A 22,085-nucleotide genomic window follows, 5' to 3' on the forward strand; every position below is an offset into this window, starting at 1 on the left:
CATACAATCTGGAAAAATCATGTGTGGGCCAGCAGAGGCAGTTGCATGGTTGTGCTAGTGTGTAGAATATGAATCATTCCTGAATATATGAGGGAGAAGTGCCTGACCACTTTATGTCTGTTCATCGCTAAGTGCTTCTGTCGTTCTCCAGGTTTTCTAAGTTAATGAACATTTTGTGACCCATGTTATAGCTTGGACAGGTGTGGAGAGAGATCAGCAGTAATGGGGCATCCACTACATCAGGGGAGGGGTTGATAAGACGAGTATGTTCTACCTCAATATTTATCCACTTTATTTTCAGAGAATTGTTGGTGATCAACAATATACCTCTTTTTTAATTCATTTTTGAAAGAAATAGTGAAAATCAAGATTATGATCAAATCATGGCTGAGTGTATAGCTTTTTTAGTGTTTGGTGCCAAAAATGCAACATGAATATACATCTCTGCTGTTTTTTTTTTTTTACACTGAAGTGTGCTGGCTTTTGTGGATAAAGGTGCTCACATTATTATTTTTTTAAAGTGAAGGAAAATTTTTCTTTATGGCTAATTCCAGTAAAGACTATTTCCATGATTTCAAATGCTTTCTACAAGTGGCACATCTTAATGATATTTAGAAGATATTGAACCTATCACTTCAATTTCAAGTATTTTTCAATATTAAAAGAACCAGAAGATGGTTTAATTACCATGAGTTTGAAATTTCCCAACACCTGACAATTATCGTTACTCAGAAGAGACAGGTTGATTACTTATTTTAGGGATATTTAAAAACCAGACATAAATGTTGTTCCATACCTGAAAGAAATAATTCCTTATTTCTTCAGAAAGAAGAAATAAATGCAAAAATAAAATAAAGGAATGGAGTAGAAATCCAGAAATCCAAGATGCTGTATCTTTTGTTGACACATTTCAGGTTTCAGATATGATTCATTAGCTTAGTGTTTGATAGAGCGATGGCAGTAGTTGTATAAGTTAGGAAAGTTTCTTGCTGTAAGTAACAACAAAAATAAACCAGTGATACCATATCAAATGTATGAAGTCTTATATTTCGCACATAGTGAGCAGTGTAGACAAATGTCAATTCTGGCACTCTTTAAGGAGATCCATGATACAGTCTCTATACTTTCTTGCACCCTTTCTTCATGGTCACAAGATGAGTGCAACAGCTCCAGTCATCATACCTGCATTCCAACAACAAAAGAATAAAGGAGAAGACTCACATCTTAATCAAAAGAGCAAAAGCTTTTGCAAGAACCCCAAAGAAGACTTCCACTGTTAATTCGTTGTTATATGACTGACTACTCTTGGCTGAAAGTAGCTAGGCAAGCTCTTTTTGGAAGAGGGCAGGGGAAACATTCAAATATTATCTCTTAGTCTTTCATATCGGGCTAGCCAGTTTCTCTATAGAAGAATCTTTCCATCTTCTATCTGGGTGGTGTAAGCCTGGCTGCCAACATGGTGTTCTCAGACTGAGTTGGAAAAGGGGACAGTGGAATTATTTAGTTTGAATGGGTATCTCACTTTCACCTTTCTCTATAGTTCAGCTAGAGATGAATTGTTACCATGGAAATATTTCTTCAGATATCATAGAAGTCAATATCACAGCCAGAACCAGAAAATATACTTTTATAAAACATCCTTCTTTCTTTTATTCATTTATTTAGACAAACAACAAAAATTATCTATATTTATCATGCCTAACATGTTGTTTTGAAATATGTATACGTTGTGGAAAGGACAAATTGAGCTAATTAATATGTATACATTACATTACACACTTTTTTTTGGTGAGGAGATTTAAAATCTACTCTCTTCACACTTTTCTAGGATACAATATATTAACTATAGTTACCATGATTTACAATAGATCGCTTGAACTTATTCCTCCTGTCTAACTGAAACTTTGACCAACATGTCCCTGGTCCCTAGTAACCATCATTCTGCTCCCTACTTCTGAGTAGAACTTTTTCAGAGTCCACAGATAGGTGAGACAATGCAGTATTTGTTTTTCTGTGCCTGTTTTTTTTCACCTGAACATAATGTCCTCCAGGATCACATGTTGTCATAAATGACAATGCGTGAAGGATTTCCTTCCTTTGGCTGAACAGTTAGTATTCCATTGTGTATACATACACATCAGAAAATATGGTTTTTGAAACGCAAATCACATTGCCCCAGAAATGCAGGTTTAGAAATGGTGAGTTAAGCACTCCAGTCCACAAAGCTATCCTATTGAATCCCTGTGGTAAAGTACCCCTGGTGTTTTATATTCCTCATGGCTGTTCCAAATCCCTAACATTCGCCCTCTTAAGTTTTGTTCCTACGTATCTTTCTCTCAGCTTCTTTTTCATTTTCCTGTATTAAGATTGTCTGATATGAAGACTTCTCTTTCCTTTCTTTACTTTTTCCAAAGTCCAACTTCATCCTCTTCATGAATTTTGTCACCTCAGATATTTTTCATTTTTGCTCCCTAAGTCATTTTGATTCTTCTTCCACAATGTTTCATGGATGAATTTCTTTCTTTTCTTTATTATTGTCAACATACTACTTCACGAATTTTTGCTGTAACTTCCAACAGATCTAGGCTCATAATAAGACTTTTGGAGAATCAAAGCACTGAAAAGATTATATACTCTTTCCCGGCTATATTTTAAAGTAGAAAACAAAACAATAAAATAAGTATATATTGTCTAACATGATGAAAACTTTAGATCCTTTTTTAAAGACAACATCTTCCGAGACAGAATTTGGGAGGGATGTCTGTACTCTCTTCAAGTTGTTTCTGAGCTCTGCAACAGGAGAGATAGGGGAGAAAAAAATAGGGATGGATTCTTGGGGTATGCTACGTAGTTGCTTTAAGTGATGAGGCAAAAGGGACTTTTGCTTTTCATTATAAGCTCTTAGTGTTTTTTTTAAAACTATGCATTCCATGTATTACATTAATCACAGTATTAGTTTGAATTCACACACACAGACACACACACACACACACACATGACCCCAACCCCCCACACCAATTTCTGACCCTGACATTTTCTCTCCCTAGTTTACACAGTTGCTAATTATTATTATTTTTGAAAGCGATAAATAGTATATCCTACAGAAGAGCTCCTAGTTAAAAAACATTACTTTGGGTCCTTTCTCTGTCCTGCTCCCCACTGGGAATCACTTTTGTTTCTGTTTTTAGGTTTTCTGAAGGAATATTTATCATATATATGTATATTAATTTTGGACATTGTCTATTGATTTGCTGCAATGATATATGAAGATTTAACTCTAATACTATCATCAGTTTTTACTTATTTTTGTTTTTTTGCTTTATGTATTCATTTCCTGCTTTTTGTCTTATAAAATATCATAAATATCATTATTTTACAAAATTTTAGAATATGTTATTCTTTCTAGATTTGGGTATGATGACATTTCTCTCATTTATGTTTGATAGTTTTCCCTCTTGGTGGTTCATTTGCTCTTGTGGTTTGATCTTTGTTTTCATTGTGAGCTTAACATGTGTGGGGATTTTCTTCTCTGAGAATCTTGAATGTCCTGGGCTTTGGAAGAATCTTTACAGGGTGGTTTTTGCGTTCACCTGGGTTCTTAACCAGCTCTAAACAAGACTTCTTAAAAATTCAAATTTAGCATTTCTAGCCCCATTTGATTGATATAAATTTGGACTCATAATCCAAGCACAGCACTACCGTGGGTTTCTAGCTTCTTGCCAATAACTCTTTTTCTACGGAGAGCATTGGCAGATGACAAGCTGCTATACTGCTTCCTGCTTAGAAAGGAGTGTTTGGAGGGCTCAGTGATTATTTCTCCTTGGTGATAGGACATATTTATGAGGCTTCCAGCTTGACAAAGAATTTATTTCGAAATATACAGCGCTGATGCCTTACATCCTATGCCCACAGAATCATTAAAATCCCCAACATGAGACTGTACTGTTAACATCTATGCCCTATACTTGTTTATACCCCAGTTGTTTTAAGCCCTTTCTTACCATTCTAACAATGAAACGTATCTTCATTTCTGGTTCCTGTAGATTTCTCTTTCTCTATTTTTTTATTTTTGAGAATTGCTCTGATTTTACAACAAAATCTGATGTATCCTACCAAGTAATTTTACATCTTTGGAGTAAGAAGGTATTTTTGCTCATAAACTGCTAGTTTGACTGAAAGTCCCAATTGAATTTTTCCTTAATTTTTTATTTTTATGAAAGTTATTCATACTCACAGTTTTACAAAAAAATAAAAATAAAAATAATAGACAAGGCTGATAATAAATTATGGGGACTAGAAAATAAATGGACTCCTGGACAAACTCCCTTGGGCCTGATGACCCACCCAGTGATTGTTTCCCCAGTTCCCAAATGTATAATTAGGATTGATATGCTTGCAATTGGCACAAATCCCATATTGGGTGTTGGTCTGAAAGTTAAGGTCTATCATAGTGTGAAAAATAAAGAAATAAAGAGGAAGTCTCAGAAGCTACCCTCCATGACAACCAAGATAGTAAATCAATAACTATCACATCCCAGGGTGAGGGATAGAAAAGATTAGGGACATTTTAAGGATCTGAAGCAGGAGCTGGAAAATTATGGACCATGGACAAAGTTGGTGCATGGCCAGTTTTTACACAGCCTGCAAGCTAAGAATGGTTTTTCCAGTTTTAAAGGTTGTTAAAAAAAATAAAAATATGCCACAAAGACTGTATGTGATCTGCAAAGCCTAAAATTTTTACCATCTGGCTCTTTATAGAAAAAGTCTGTTGTCCCTTTATCTAAAGGATGCAGGGATGGTGGGCCCAGTACATTGATTTAATTCACCTGTTTGGCCCCTGCAGAAACTGAATGAATCCCGCCGGTGACTGCAGACTACAATAAGCTCAGCCACATTAAAGTCCCGATCCCAGTCTTCAAACCAGATATGTAAGGTATTTTTGATAAAGTGGGTTAATATAACATCAGAAATGCATGCTATTTTATTTTTTAAATAACAATTTGAAAACAGTTTGTAGTCACATAGAAGGTACAATAATATACACTTACACTTTTGCCTCAGGGCTTCTTCTGTCCTCTGCCATAATATAGTCTAAACATATTTGCATCTTGGCATCCTGCAGATCATCATATCCATTCATTATATCAATGATTTTATGTTGATTAGTGAGATAAGCCAAAGGCAGACACACTGGAAACCTTGAGAAGACACATGAGCTGTAGAAGGTGGGAGCTAAATATTGTAAAGTTTCAGAGACCATCCATATATGTAAAATGTTTACAAATTTGTGACAATGAGCATGCCAAGATATCTCTTCAAAGATAAAGACAAATTAGTGCACTTGGCACCTCCTGTCACAAAGGAGGCACAAACTCTGGTGGGCCAGAGGACAAAGCAAACTGCATGAGTAGACAGCACAGACATCACTCACTACGGTTACACCAATGCTCCTTCTTCAGCTTGCAACTATGGCTGTATGGGAAGACCCGTGTGACCAGCTAAAGCTGTCTTTTAAAGAGTTAAAAGCCTGAGCTTAATTTTCAGCTGGGCTGGCTTGGTATATGGAGATGAGCTAAAATAGATGGCAATTGCACTGAAGCCTCAATCAGGGGTAGTCTTGAAAAACAGTGGCAAGGAAAAATTCTCCTGACGGGTGGTGTACCTGGTAGACAACTTTGTGGGTAAAGAGAAATGGCAGGAGATTAGAATATACATAGACCTCTAATTAGGGGTCTGGAAGAAAAAAAAGAGGGGGAAGATTAGGGCCAAGGAGGTCTGGAGTCAAGGCACAGGGATTAACATCCGGGAGTGAACACAAAGTGTGGCAATCTTTGTACATGTTATATCCGCTAGAGAGAACATCCTTCTTCAAAGAGACAGTAGACAACGAAGTAGACAAAATCATCTGGCCAGTTAATGTTTGCCAGCCTCTGTCATTTGCCACTCTTGTGCTGGCATGATGGGCAAAGGAAAGTGACTGAGACAGCGGCAACACATAACAGCCTGCACTCCCTTTCACCACAGCTGATGTAGCACCATCACTGCCAGCAACAGAGACTGTCACCAAGTCTCCCTTATGGAGGCTTTTCTTCAGGATACCTACTGGTCACAGTTGACAAGTTCACAACTGAATGGATGGAGCCTTTCATCCTGGAAGGGTCAGCGGTTTGCTCACACAGGAATGGATGCACATTCAAGTGTGGAGTTGTTTTCTGCCGGCCAGGTCTCAGCCAGCATTATTAGCCAAAGGCTTACAGAGAGCTTGATTCACCAGTACAGGATCCCACATAACACTGCATTGGACCGGGGGCCTACTTTAGAGAAAAGCAAGTGCAGGAGTGGACTCATGACCATGAGACTTGATGGTCACATCCCATACACACCACCCAGAAGTTGTCAGCATAATAGAGATTTGGAACGACTTGTTGGAAGCACAGCCAGAACACCAGCTTGGAGTCAACTACATGAGGATGACTCAGGACGCTGGATACATATTTATATGTGTAGAAAGGACTTTTATTTGAGTGCATAACTCTGGTCAATGTTCCTTCCCTTTTCTGGTTTTGGGTAAGGTTAGGGATTAACTTAATAGCATACCTTATAGAAAAGTACAGAGTTTTGCCAAAAACAACTGCAAGTGTAACAGTTACAGCCTATAAATCAGTCCATTCATTGGAAATCCATTTTTTATTTTGTTTTGCTTTATAAAAAGAAAGATTGGACAAGGATCCAGCCCTGTGCAATATAGCTGTGAACAACATAGTTATTTTATCAATCGTTTGCTCTTGTGGACTCAGTGGTATGTCCTTGTAGAATTGGAAGTGTGTCTATGGGTTCCTGGTTTCCTAGGCTTCCGTTGCCCCCCTGGCCTTTGGAGAGTTTCCAGATGACATATTCTTGACTCATGTTAATGGTCTAAATTTGTCTACTGTGCAATTTACTAGCTGGATTAAAAATAATAAGGTTTTTCTTTGTTGTTAAGAATTTAAGTTAAAGTTTTGTTTGGAAATAATACATCAACTTTTCTTCTAACACTGTTAAGTCTGAGTTGAGAATAACTTATTTAGCCAAATTCCCTCTAAAGATGTAAGCTCTTCATTCACTAATTTTATTACTTTTGATTGAACTCAAAGTTCTGTCAAAAATTTCCTCTCTGTAAAATACATTTCCTTACCCAACTTTCACATTGGGAAAATAATTTTTCCTACATGTAACTCCTCTTTAAAATGCTTCTTTGTCATTTCAAATTGAAATCTCAGTTTTGCCATGGGAAGAGAGTTTTCCAAAATTCCTCTCTCCCAACAGGACTATATGCTCTATTCATTTTTTTTGATATTCATATACAAATTGTTCCCATACTCTAGTGGTTGTCTGAGCATAGTAGAATTGAAAAATAAATTCGTGTAGTTATCCAGAACATTTACATTTAATGTTGTGACAAAAGCCAGAGATTTTGGCCTGAACAGCCACAGTGATTTTCTAAACTGATCAAATCCAGTGGAAGGTTGCTCAATTTTTCATATCTTAGAGGCAAAAAAATCTAATATAAAAATTAAGATGTTAAAAGAGAGGCATAACTGAGGTTTTAATTGGTCAAAAAGTAGAATGTACCCAGAGCTAGGTGCAGCCACCTTCAGATCCTGAACTAGCCCTCCTGAGTCCTTTATTCCTTTTCTGCAGGCCCTGGGGAATCACCCTGCTTTCTTCTCTTGGCATTTGCCACACCCTGTCTTATTCAACCCTATATTGAAGTTATTTCTCTTCAAATCTTTACTGATAGTTTCTCTAGCTTCCTTCTTTTCTTAATTCTGCTGAAGAGACTCATATGAATCTTCCAATCTTTAGTGTAACATTGATAATTAGCTGTGTGGCCTTACATGAGATACTTGACCTTTCTGTAGCTCGGTTTCTTCATAGTCAGTTAAATGAAGAGAATGATGACTACTTCATAGCATTGTTCTGGAAATGAAATGAGATGCACTGCATATCACTTTTAAAAGGCATTTAGTAAGTAGTTGTCCTCAACTTTTCCCTCTCATTTTGTTTCTATAAGTACAATTTGAAAGATGCAGAATTATTTTTTAAGTTGTTAAATAATATCATTTTGTGTCGGTGTGAGAACTGCTGGTTTAAAAAACGTTTTCATATATCTCACCTTATTTGCTGCTGCCACACTAATTTGAGTTAGGTAAGATAATTATTTATTATTCTTCTTTCAGATAAAGAAATTAAATCTCAGGGAGATAAAGAGAAGCAAGTGTCTAGATTCATAATGCCTTCAACAGCACAGTAGAAATGGGAGGGAGGTAGTGACACATTCCCTGTGTTGTGGTGTTTAGTGGAGACACCTCCTCCCTGGGTTGTGGTACTGAAAACTAAAGGGTAAATTCTGCAAATGTCTCCAAGTATTGTAGATCAAAGCCAGGGAAAGCAATGAGAAGCCAGATTGCATTCTAATGGCTGGGGAGACTTAGGCAACAAAACTCGATGAAGAAACCACAGCCTGGAAGAATTCTTTAGAAAGAGCCTAGGTCCCAAGTGGGTACCTTGTGTGGATTCAGAAATGAACTAACAATTTTGAATGAAAAGGACCATTAAAATGTTTCTACCAGGACTACTTTCTTTTGTCAAATTAGCTCAGGTTAATTATAGAGTAGACACTGCCTGAATCTGTATTTTTCTAATTAACATCAAAATCCACTAGAAAGACATGAACATTTAATGTTGTATAATGTATATGCATATGTGGAAACACTATTGGATTTTATGAACTGATGAATATATAGGATTACCTTATTCCATGCCATTCCTTTAACAGATATTTCTTGTGTACCTGGGATGTACCAGGTATACTTCTTGGTATAGGAACTATACCAGCAAAAATTGTCATGGAGCTTATAATAGAAGAGGTGTTTATAGCTTAGTAATATAAAAAATCATACAAGATCTGTAATTTTTTTTAAATTAAGAGAAATAAAAAATAAAAAGAAAAAACTATGAATATAATTGGCTTCATCATAATTTCCTTGCATCTGAAGTCATCAAAGTGGTATTATCTACATTGTTAATTATTTTTTCTGAAATTTTAGTAGCAGATAGAAGAAAATTCCTTTTATTTATTTATTTAGTAGTATTTGTATCAAGTGTATATGTTTTAATGTTTCAAGTATATATGACAATTTCTTCTCCACTAATTTTAGCTTGCTTATATTGCTAAGAGCACATGCTAATATAATGCTAATCTATACTAATTTTGAATTATATAAGCAAATGCTTTTTGCATGCCACAGAACACTTTTTTCTTTGCTTTCACTGGAGGTATCCACATAGGTTTTATAAACCAAAAATAAAATTCTAAGCCCCCCAACTAACTGAATGGACCCCTCTTCTCAGCCAAGGGCATTCCAAAGTTAATCTGAAAGACTAGTTCAGGCCATGATGGGAAGTGAGGTTGGACATACATACCTCATTATACTCTCCTCCCTTTGGAATTCAGGCACAACTGACCAGCATTAACATTAAAACGGGACATTAAGACTGACAAAGCAGGCTCTTTGTAGCAATAAGATACCAATATGATGAATAGCAGGCCCAAAGAAACAGAAATATTTTACCCAAAAATCTATTTATCTGACATATTTTCAAATGGCCCTGAAAATCTGTCTCTTGTGGGAAAAATCTACATTCTGTAGAGAATCCCTTTTCCTTTCCAGGTCTTTTCCTGACACAGGAGAGAATTAACAAAGAGTCTGGTACCTTTTTAAGTTAAGAAACATTACAATCTATTCTCTCTGAAGCCAGCTACCTGGAGGCTTCATCTGTATGATAAGAACCTTGGTCTCCACAATCCCTTATGTTAACCCATACTTCCCTTCTATTGATTCCAAGTTTTTAGATAAACTCTTTCAACCAATTGCCAATCAGGAAATCTTTGAACCCACCTATGACCTGGAACCAATGTATATCTGAAGTGTATTGGTTGATGTCTTATGTTTCTCTAAAATGTATAAAACTGAGATGAGAAGTCTTCTTCCGATCGAATGTTTTTCTCGATCAAAGGGCTTGTGGTCTCACGGGCTTCAAGGAATGAAGCTGTGGACCGCAGCAGCGAGTGTTACAGCTCAATTAGAGAAACGCACGGACCCAAAGTGTGCGCCGGCAAGATTTATTAAAGCAAAAGTGAAAGTAAAGTGGAACCCAAAGTAAAGCTTCCACACCGTGGAAGGGGACCCGTAAGGGTTGCCGTTTCTGGCTTGGATGACTTATGCTTATATCCCCTTATGACCTCTTCCCGTTTCCTTTTTCTGTCCTATAGACTTACCTTATTTTCTATCCACTTGTGGGTTGGCAGGCCTGATTGGTTAAAAACATCAGGCGGCAGCTAGAGCTTAAACTCCCTATATGATTGGTTGAAGTTTCAATCCCTTAGCTTGCAGCTATGACTCATTTTGGCTTAGGGGAAAAGTCTCCTCAGGGAAGTCCCTATTGACCCAGGAAGTCCAGCCAACCTAGCCCCTTAGTCCCTCAAATCCAGGCTGTAGCCCAACCACCTGGGCCATACATTCTCAGGACCTCCTGAGGCTGTGTCACAGGCATGTTCTTTTTTTTTTTTTTTTTTCCGGGAGTCTTGCTCTGTTGCCCATGCTGCAGTGCAGTGGCATAATCTCAGCTCACTGCACCCCTGCCTCCTGAGTTCAAGTGATTCTCCTGCCTCAGCCTCCTGAGTAGCTGGAACCACAGGCACATGCCACCACACCCAGCTAATTTTTCTGTTTTTAGTAGATACGGGGTTTCACCATGTTGGCCAGACTGGTCTCAAACTCCTGACCTCAGGTGATCCACCCACCTCGGCTTCCCAAAGTGCTGGGATTACAGGCATGAGTCACCGTGCCTGGCCACAGGCATGTTCTTAACCTTGGCAAATGAAACTTTTAAGTTGATTGAGATTTGTCTAAGATACTTTTTGGTTTACAGTTTCTTAATATTTTTTATAGTAATGTTATGAGGTAGGAAATACTTATTCATTATCAATTTATTACAGAAAATATGTCATTGGTTCATTTTCTGGTTTAAGGTAACCCAGCTAAAAACTGGTGAGATTGCTATTTAAACTCCATTTTTTCTAATTCCAGAGTATATGCTCTTTTAAATTTCACATAATTTCATTTATTCTACAATAACTTAGTGCCATTTGCAAATTCTATTGTTTCCTTTTTCTTCTATTTCAATAAAAATAGTCCTGCTTGTTTGGGCTTAGAAACCAATACCACCAAATGTGGTTTTTCAACATGCTGAGCTGAGGAAGCCACAAGGTCTGTCAGATCCCTGCCCCCAACCATGATCCCCACCCCCAACCATATCTTCCATAGAAGGTGAATTCTTTTATCTGCCTAAGATCCAGACTTACCAAGGAGAACAACTGTTTTTTCTTTCCCTCCCTGCTATTTCATAATCTATTGCAGAAATGAAGACCAAGATGTGACCACACTGGAACAGATCTTTTTTCAAGATAGTGACTCTCTCCAAGGATCATTTAATTTTTTAATTTTAATTTTTTTTTTTCTTGAGACCAAGTCTCACTCTGTTGCCCAGGCTGGAGTGCAGTGGCATGATCTTGGCTTACTGCAACCTCTGCCTCCCAGGCTCAAACGATTCTCCTGCCTTGGCTTCCTGAGTAGCTGGGACTACCAGTATGCACCACCATGCCCAGCTAATTTTTGTATTTTTAGTAGAGATGGGGTTTCACCATGTTGGCCAACTGGTCTTGAACTGCTGACCTCGGGTGATCTGTCCACCTCGGCCTCCCAAAGTGCTGGGATTACAGATGTGAGCCACTGCATCTGGCTGTCCAAAGATCATTTATATCCAAAAACTATTTACAAGTTAATTTTTGTTTCCTATCCAGTCATTCTCCCTAGTAATCATTATGGCCTCTCAATATAATTCCTCTTCTTCTTCCTCCCATAACCTGTTTCAACAGGATCCAAGTCCCTATTCTCCCTGTAATCTCATATGACATATAAGCTTCTATACCTATTTGGGAAGTTGAGTCTTCATTCTGAAGGCTCCCATGAATACATGTTAAATAAATTTGTCTGCGTTTTCTTCTGTTAGTCAATCTGCCCCAAGTCAGTGGTTTTTCAGTGAACCTTTAGGGAGCTAAGAACCTTGGCCCTCATATACTTTGCTAGAGTATGGTGTAACTGATGCAATCATACCAAATCTCTGGATCTGTAATTTTAATTTATTACTAAAGACATCTACATGAATGCAGGGAAATTCATTCATTCAATCAATAATTCAATGAATATTTATTAAGGTCCTATTATTTACTAGACACTGTTTTATATCTGAAAATTTGAGAAATAAAATATAAAACTTGCTGGCTTTAATTTCTCCAGGAGAGAATACTCTGATCAAAACCATTTGCTCAATTGAATCTGCATACGTGATTTCCAAATTTTCTATTTTTTATTACATTAAATTAGTTGGAAATGAAAATTTTAAATTATTACAAATATATAGAATTATCCAATACAAAAAAATAGTCATTCTGTAGCAGGACGAGCCACAGACAAGAACCCCTCAGACACCAGCTTGTAGAAGGAAAGGGTTTTATTCAGCTGGGAGCATTGGCAGATTCACGTCTCCAAAAACCGAGCTCCCCAAGTGAGCAATTCCTGTCCCTTTTAAGGGCTTACAACTCTAAGGGGGTCTGCGTGAAAGGGTCATGATCAATTGAGCAAGCAGGGGGTATGTGACTGGGGGCTGCATGCACCAGTGATCAGAACGGAACAGAACAGGACAGGGATTTTCACGATACTTTTCTATACAATGTCTGAAATCTATAGATAACACAAGCAATTAGGTCAGGGGTTGATTTTTAACTACCAGGTCGAGAGCGCGATGCTGGGCTATCTGCCTGTGGATTCCATTTCTGCCTTTTAGTTTTTACTACTTCTTTCTTTGGAGGCAGAAATTGGGCATAAGACAATGTGAGGAGTGGTCTCCTCCCTTAATTCAAAAGAATGAATAATTAAGTAATTTCATGTAAAGGGCATTTAAAAAAACAGTATTATTGTTTAATTACTCACATTTTATTTGTAATTAAAATTAATATGCTAGAAGATTTGAGACTTATTTTTTAAATTAGGTTAAACATTTCCTTGCAAGTATGTTTGACTGAATCATTAATGTTCTTAGCAAGCCTTGTAACCACTTCATGAGTTCATTTTGCCTGCTGCCCAATAGAGCCAATTTATCAAGACAAGGGAATTGCAATAGAGAAAGAGCTTAATTCACCCAAAGTTGGCTGAACAGGAGACTGGAGTTTTATTATTACTCATATCAACCTCCCCCAAAATTTAGAGGTTAGAGTTTTTCAATGATAATTTTGTGGGGAGGGGAATGGCTGGGGAATGGGTGCTGCTGATTGTATGGGGATGCAATCATACAGGTGTGGAAAATGGTCCTCATGTAGGCAGAGTTCAGTTTTGGGTTGGACCACAGGACCAGTTGTCAGGTCTGGGTGGAGCCATTGGGCATTAGAAATGCAAAAACCTGAAAAGACATCTCAAAAGACCAATCTTAGGTTCTACAATAGTGATGTTATTTGCAGGAGTAATTGGGGAAGTTGCAAATCTTGTGAACTCTGAAACAATGACTGGTAATTGTTTACATCTACACCTTAGCTGAATTCAGGCTCCTCTCAGCCTCCTAACCTAGTGGTCTTTCATTAGCTTTATGAAAGTGAGTTAGTTTTGGGAAGGCCTATTATCATTTAAACTATAAACTAAATTTCTCCCCAGGTTAACTTGGCCTAAGCCTAGGAGGGGGAAGTTTAGAGGGTAAAGGCAAGATGGGGGTTGGTTAGATCAGATCTCTTTCACAGTCATCATTTTCTCACTGTTATAATTTTTACAAAAGCAGTGTATTAGTTCATTCTCACACTGCTGTAAAGAACTACCTGAAACTGGGTAATTTATAAATAGGTTTAATTGACTCACAGTTCCACAGGCTGTACAGGAAGCATGGCTGGAAGGCCTCAGAAAACTTACAATCATGGCAGGAGGCGAACGGGAAGCAAGCATATCTTACCATGGTGGAGCAGGAGAAGAGACAGAGCAAAGGGGAAAATGCTACACCCTTTCAAACAACCAGATCTCATGAGAACTCCATCACAAGAACACCAAGTGGGGAGTCCACCTCCATGATTCAGTCACCTCCCTCCAGTCCCCTCCCCTGATACATGAGGATTACAATTTGACATGAGATTGGTGTGGGGACACAGAGCAAAACCGTATCAGGTGGTTTCAGTCTGTATTTTTTTTAGTATAAAATAAACTCCAATTAGCTTCAGGTCAAACTTTTAAAAAATCAGAATTAGTTCATACTACATCTGTGTATACAGATCCCTGTGCACAAGTGAATTTTTAATTACTTTTTCTTTCTTTAAGAATTAAAGAGTATGTATATGGAATCAATGGAATCAATTGCTGGTAACTTCACTTTGCCTGAATTAAAGACCCAGGGAGATTTAATCTACATGTCTTGTAGCCTGTAATTTTCTCTGCCTTTGTCCTATTCAAAACAAGCCTGGTTGAGGGGGAGCAGAATAGAAGCAATGAAGAAACTCACATTCCAGAATGCATGCTTCATTATTGGAATCTTTGAGCATAATAAATATCTTTATGTCTGGATGAAGACATTATTTAAGATATGTTCTGATGGATTGAGAGGAAGGAATTTCCAAGTTTTAGGTGCATGGGGATATGTGAAACCGAACTTTATCAAATTTAGACTTGGTAAGAGTCTCTGGATGATAATAAAAAGAAATATGTAGTTTATTTCCTATAGACTTTGAGCAATTTAGAATTAGAAGAGACTTTGGAGAACACATAGACTATTTAGATAAGAAAAGAACAGAAGTCCAGAGAGGTATAATGGCTTGTTCAAGGTCACTCCATTGGTTGGTAGTGAAGCCTGGAGCCAACTCCAGATTCCCTGATGCCCTCTCACAATCTCTTTCCATTACTGGGCTTCCTTGTGGGGTAATTCAAACCATTAATGACTTTCAAATACATGGCTTTCTTTTCTTTTGAATTAAAAAATTATAAGTTAACCTTCTTTAGATAAGTAATCCAGAGCATGAAATAGTACTTGCCCTCAATTCCTCAAAATATAAACTAAGACCCCAAAAGGAAACAAAACTAGACTCTGAGTATCTCAAATATTTATTATAAAATCCCCGTATGGAAGTCATGCATTTCTTTTTCTCTATGGAGAGACCCTCAGATTCTCATTCAGATTATCTGTTTTTCTTTTTATATACAATTCTTAAAAAGCTAGTTAGAAGTGATTATCTAGAAGAGATGATCAATGTCCAGCATGCAATGATACTAGTTCAATTTATAGCTACCTACTGGCATCAGTCAGTCTAGAGTCCTAATAGCAAGTGACTTCAGGAAATTACTTGGGGTGTGTGGGGTTAGAGGGGTTGAGATGTGACTGCTGTGTCATTCCAGTGCTTCTCTTGGCCTGATAATTTAAAAAGGGCTTGCATTCCTCAGATAAAAGTTTCTTTTCTTTCTCAAAGCAATAATAGTAAGACCTGATAGTTGATGGCCAAATGGTAAAGAATATTAAATAATGTTGTATGTAAACATGTATGAACTATGCCATTTATAATATTGAATTTAATTCATGTCAAAGAAAAAAGTATGCACAGTATACATTCTGTTTAATAAGTTGGGAAAGTATAATACATTTTATAATGGTGTCTTTCAAAATTGAATATTAGTCTTGAAAATTATAAACCTTAACTTTTTGAAGAATATGTTTATATTGAGTACTTCAGTCCTCAGGAATGCTAGATTGTTTGGTTGTTTAGATAAGTAATGATAGCACTACACATTTAAAAAAGTTACTTTATATGCAACAAATGGTTTAATTACAAATCTGGTGTTTTTCTGCAAGTTGAGTGAGGTGAAGCATTGGAAGGTATTGGTAAGAAATAGTCAATATGGGTGAAATGGCAGTGAGTTCAATTGTTTGTGATGTATGTCCAATTTTTGTATATAATATATACAATATATGTATATATACTTTAAAAAGCATAAAAATATACTTTAAAAAGTCATCTGCAGTCCTAGAAGATGGATGGCAAATATTAATATTTCGGTTCTCTGTGTCTTTTTCAAAGGATTGTTAATGAGCTATTTTGCATGTTACATTCAGGAAGATTTTGAGGTTGTATCTGAATTTGGTGGAGAAAGAAGTGTTTTGAATGATTAGCCATGTTTGAAATAGGCAAAGAAAAGGGAAATGGCACTTGTGCCATTTTTTTTTTCAATCCCTGACTTAGATCTATCATGGACTATTTCCTTTTATCATCACTTTAATTTTTATGTTACTGCAAGCAACCAGTGTTTCTGTGTGCCTGAAATCTAATGGAGTTCAGTATTAGTTCTATGCTGTGGTGGGAAGGACAGGTGGATTGGATTTGAATCTCAGTTCTCCTAAAGACTAGCATTAGCTTGAGCAATTTTCATGAGTCTTAGTTTAACATCTATAAAATAGGCATAATAATACCTGTATTCTATGGATTTGTGAGAATTGAATGGAAAATTATTAGTAAAACCCCAGCACTATATCGGAAGTTATTTACTTACTTGCCTTCTTTCCCAGCCAGTGCTGGTATGTATTTGGGAACATAATGATATTTTGATACTGATTTTAAGTAGACAGATAAATCTGTTACACAATATTTGTACATTCTAAAGAATAATATACATGAGGCTTAAATATGAGCTCGATTCCTCACTTGCATAAATGTATAAAACTGAGAAACGTCTATTTTACCTGAATGCAACTCTTCCGTGATTTGGTATAATTGATGTGCAAAGATATTTTACATGCTCATTCATACATTGTAACATTTTGAGAGATAAAAGTACAGCGACACAGTCTAAACTAATTAAAAGAAGATTAAGCATATAATATGTAATATCAACATATAATTGATTTATTTAAGCAATTCTGTTTACTATAAATTTTAGTCAAGCCTTTGCACTGCAGATCTTTGTTCCAAACATACATTGCTTTTTCTCTTGTTTGCCATACAAATGAGTTTTATTTTCAGAACTGCAGCCTGTCCAAGCACACCCTCTGCTGGTTTATGTCTTTGGTTCAACAACACTTAGGTCCTAACAAATTACCTAACAAAGGAGGACCATTCACTTTTAGAGTAAAAGCAGGTAACCTTAGAAGGCAAGCATACAGACAAGCACACACAGATTATATTTCAGATGCCTGCCTTCTAGTCACTTATCATAGAGAGAGGATTTATTTCTTTGAATTTGTTGTTTTAGAATTGCATACAACTTCTTAAGGCTTACAGTTAGAATTTATTCATTTCATTCATGCATTTCACACTACATGCATGGAAATTACACCATGTTTAGGCATAGCTTGAGAAAAGGAAGAAAGACACAATATCTCTGACTTCTGGGAGAATATGTTCTGCCTAGAGTGCCAAACAGTAAACAAGTGAGTGTAATTTCAAATATATACAAGCAATCTGCAGAAAAGAACACTGTATTGGGGCAGCACCTGTGTGTGAGTGGCATAGGTCTTAACAATAGTTTCAAGGAGGACCTCTCTAAAGGATTGATATTGGCACTGAGACTTGAGTGTTGAGAAACAGTTAGGCAAGCTAAAATCCAGGCACATGAGACAGCAAGGAAAGCATCTTGCAATGGAATAGATCTTGAGATGGTTAATGAAGAAAAAAAAAGAAGCCAGACCATTTTGAATGTGGGAGAAGGCTGATATTAAGCAGAAGTGATAGACAGGAGTCTGATGCTCTATAAGACCTGGAGGTCACTGTGAAGATTTTTTTTTTCAAGTGCATTGGGAAGCCATTTGAAGGTTTAAGCAGGAGAGCAATGCCACTTAATTTATATTAAAAAAAGTGACCCTGGCTGTTCTATGGAAATGGATTTTAGAAGAGCAAGGGTGGGAACAGGAAGCAGAAAGCCCAGCTATCACTGTGATTCAGGCTGAAGGTTATGTGTTAAAAAAAGAAAAGCTGTAATAAAGATACCTTTTTTTCTTTTTTCTTTTGGCAGTCTGGTGAAGCCTGTAAAACTCTTTCAGAGTACCATTTTAAAATGCATAACATAAAATAAATAAAATGTCAAAGAATCCAATTGCATTGAAATGTAGTTATCAAAATATTAAAAAACAAATTTGGAAATATTAGTATATGCACTCCTTTAGTCACACATTAAATAACAATAATTAATAGTGTGTATGATAACCACTGTTATTTCAAAGCCATGATAAAAACAAGAATCATTATAACAGTGCTGAAATAGTAATTTTATTAAGAATATCTGTGAATTCTGTTGATGATGAAGTCAAAGGCACTTCATCTATGTTGCCAACTTTTATATTGGAAGGAAATATTAAAATTTCAGTGAAAAACTACCAAACATAAAGATACAGTTTTTTGTACCTTCAAGTTTATTGATTCCTTGCTTTAGTGGTAGAGGTGACAGAACTGGCTTATGAATTGACTTTGGGGAATAAAGAGGCAAGAAAAAGAAAGGACCTAGGTATAGATGATAGCATAATTCAGGTGTGTAAATCTGTGTTGAAATGACCAAAATAATATCAACTGTGCCTAGGCCTAGGGCAGATACTTTTATTTATGCAGATATACAAGTTTGTGGTGATTCATTTCTTGAACTGAACACAGGGTGAAGAGGATCCTCTGTCTGCTTCACAATCACCTGGACCTCACACACTGTTACCAATGCAACAGTGGGGGTGGGGTGCCTGTACCCCAGACACCAGTGCCATGACTGTCCGAGAATCCAGAGCAATAGTCTGTCCACATGTGCCTGTGCTTCAGACCTTGACTTCCAAGTTTACTGTATTGATGCCACTCATCAGTCACTGGTACCACAGACATTGCAAACAAGTCCACAAAACAGACCCAGTGCCAAGAGGGATTCCCTCAGCCACAACTTCCCCAGTGGGAGAAAAATAGATTGAGAGGATCTTTGCAGCCATCACCACCAAAGGCCCCAGTAACCCTCATTGTCACTGCAGATATCCACAGTATTGGATACTGAGGATCCCTGCCATATTCACCAACACTGACCTAAGATGACAGAGCTGCACAGACACAACACAGCTGGCACCCTCACTGATGCCAGAACTGCTGCATCCTATCCATGCCGTCCCCCAGAGAGGAAGGTCTTTCATAGTGAAACTAGCTCATAAAGTCTGCACAAGGTGACTGTTCCGTCAAACACATAGATATCAACATAAAGCTAGGAGAAACATAAAACCAAAGAAACACAGCACTATGAAAAGAATATCATAATCTCCCAGTGCCTGACCCAAAGAAAAAAAGAGCTATAAACTGCCTGACAAAGAATTTAAAATAATTGTTTTAAGGAAGTTCAGTAAACATTAATAAAGTACACACAAACAATTTGAAAAAATCAAGAAAACAACAAATGACCAAAATGAGAAATTTAACAGAGAGATATAAATAATATTTAAAAATCAAACAAATTATGAAGCTGAAAAATACAATGAATACAATGAGAAATTAAATAGCATCAACAGCAGAATTGAGCAAGCAGAAGAAAAGATCTGCAAACTTGAAGATAGGTTATTTGAAAATATACACTCAGAAGAGAAAAATGAAAAAATAATGAAAAGGAATGAAGAAAGCTTATAGTATTTGTGGGACAGCATCAAAAGAGTAAATATTTGAGTTATAGGAATTAAAAAAGAAGAGAAAGACAAAGAGACAGAAAACTTACTTAAAGAAATAATAGAAGAAAACTTTCTAAATCTGGAGACATACATAAATATCTAGGGACAGGAAGGTCATGTCTTTAGGCAGATTCAATCCAAACAAGACTACATTGAAACATATAATCAGACCATTAAAAATCACAATCAAAGAGAGAATCCTGAAAGCACCAAGAGAAAAGAAGCAAATCACATATAATAGAATTCCAATAATGCTAGCAGTGGATTTCTCAACAGAAGCCTTACAGGCTAGGAGAGAATGGGATCATATGTTCAAAGGAAAACATGTCATTGAAGGAAAAAACCTGCCAACTAGGAATATTGGACCTGGCAAAGCTGTTCCACAGAAATAAAGAAGAGATAAAGACTTTTCAGATAAACAAGCTGAGAGAGTTAATCACTTTCAACTCTGTCTTACAAAAAATGATAAATTATTCAATTTGAAAGAAAAGAATACTAATTAGTAGTACAAAGCCATGAAAGTATAAAATTCACTGGTAAAACTAAATACACAATCAAATTCAGAATACTGTAATAGTGAAATGATGGTGTGCAAATAACTTATATCTTTAGTATGGAGGTTAAAGACAAAAGTACTAAAAATAATAGCTATAATAATTTGCTAAGGTGTATACAATATAAAAAGATTCAAATTGTGACATCAAAAACATAAAATGTGGGTAAAGGGGTCAAATAAAAGTGTAGAGTTATTTTATACAATGAAAGTTAGGTCATCATCAGCTTAAAATAGGTTGTTATAACTATAAAGTGTTTCATGTAAGACTCATGGTCACCACAAAGCAAAAATCTGTAGATATATAAAAGATAAAAAGTAAGTAATCAAACCATACCACTAGTGGTAATTATCTAATCACAATGGATGACAGTGAGAGAGGAAGAAAGGAACAAAGGATTTAAAGATAAACCAGAAAACAATTAACAAAGTTGCAGTATTAAGTTCTTACCTATCAATAATTACCTTGACTGTAAATAGATGAAATCCTCTAATTAAAAGACTTAAGTAGCTGAATGGATTAAAAAAAACAAGACCCAACTATGTGCTGCCTACAGGAGACTCACTTCACCTTTAAAGACATACATTGATTGAAACTAAAAGGATGGAAAAAGATATTCTATGTGTTATATAGAGTTTATGGGAGGCCACTCTTTGAACTGAGCTCATACTCTAGGCCTCAGTAGACCACATCAAACTTAAATGGAGTCATTCATTCTAGGCACCATGTAATCAAACAGAAATCTGAAATGGGCCATTTTCCCCAAGCCTTGCCACCACAGGCTGCAGTGTTTTGAGGTTCTAAATAAACTTGACAGGCAGTCCTAGGCCACAAGGACTTCAACTCCTAGGCAAATTCTTTTTTTTTATTTTTTTATCTTTATTTTTATTTTTTATCGTACTTTAAGTTTTAGGGTACATGTGCACAATATGCAGGTTTGTTACATATGTATACATGTGCCATGTCGGTATGCTGCACCCATTAACTCTTCATTTAACATTAGGTATATCTCCTAATGCTATCCCATCCCTCTCCCCCAACCCCACAACAGGCCCCGGTGTGTGATGTTCCCCTTCCTGTGTCCATGTGTTCTCATTGTTCAATTCCCACCTATGAGTGAGAACATGCGGTGTTTGGTTTTTTGTCCTTGCGATAGTTTGCTGAGAATGATGGTTTCCAGCTTCATCCATGTCCCTACAAAGGACATGAACTCATCATTTTTTATGGCTGCATGGTATTCCATGGTGTATATGTGCCACATTTTCTTAATCCAGTCTATCATTGTTGGACATTTGGGTTGGTTCTAAGTCTTTGCTATTGTGAATAGTGCCGCAATAAACATACATGTGCATGTGTCTTTATGGCAGCATGTTTTATAATCCTTTGGGTATATACCCAGTAATGGGATGGCTGGGTCAAATGCTATTTCTAGTTCTAGATCCCTCAGGAATTGCCACACTGACTTCCACAATGGTTGAACTAGTTTACAGTCCCACCAACAGTGTAAAAGTGTTCCTATTTGTCCACATTCTCTCCAGCACCTGTTGTTTCCTGACTTTTTAATGATTGCCATTCTAACTGGTGTGAGATGGTATCTCATTGTGGTTTTGATTTGCATTTCTCTGATGGCCAGTGATGATGAGCATTTTTTCATGTGTCTTTTGGCTGCATAAATGTCTTCTTTTGAGAAGTGTGTGTTCATATCCTTTGCCCACTTTTTGATGGGGTTGTTTGTTT

This window comes from Pan troglodytes, chromosome 7 (assembly GCF_028858775.2).
Source record: "Pan troglodytes isolate AG18354 chromosome 7, NHGRI_mPanTro3-v2.0_pri, whole genome shotgun sequence".
Classification (NCBI taxonomy): Eukaryota; Metazoa; Chordata; class Mammalia; order Primates; family Hominidae; genus Pan; species Pan troglodytes.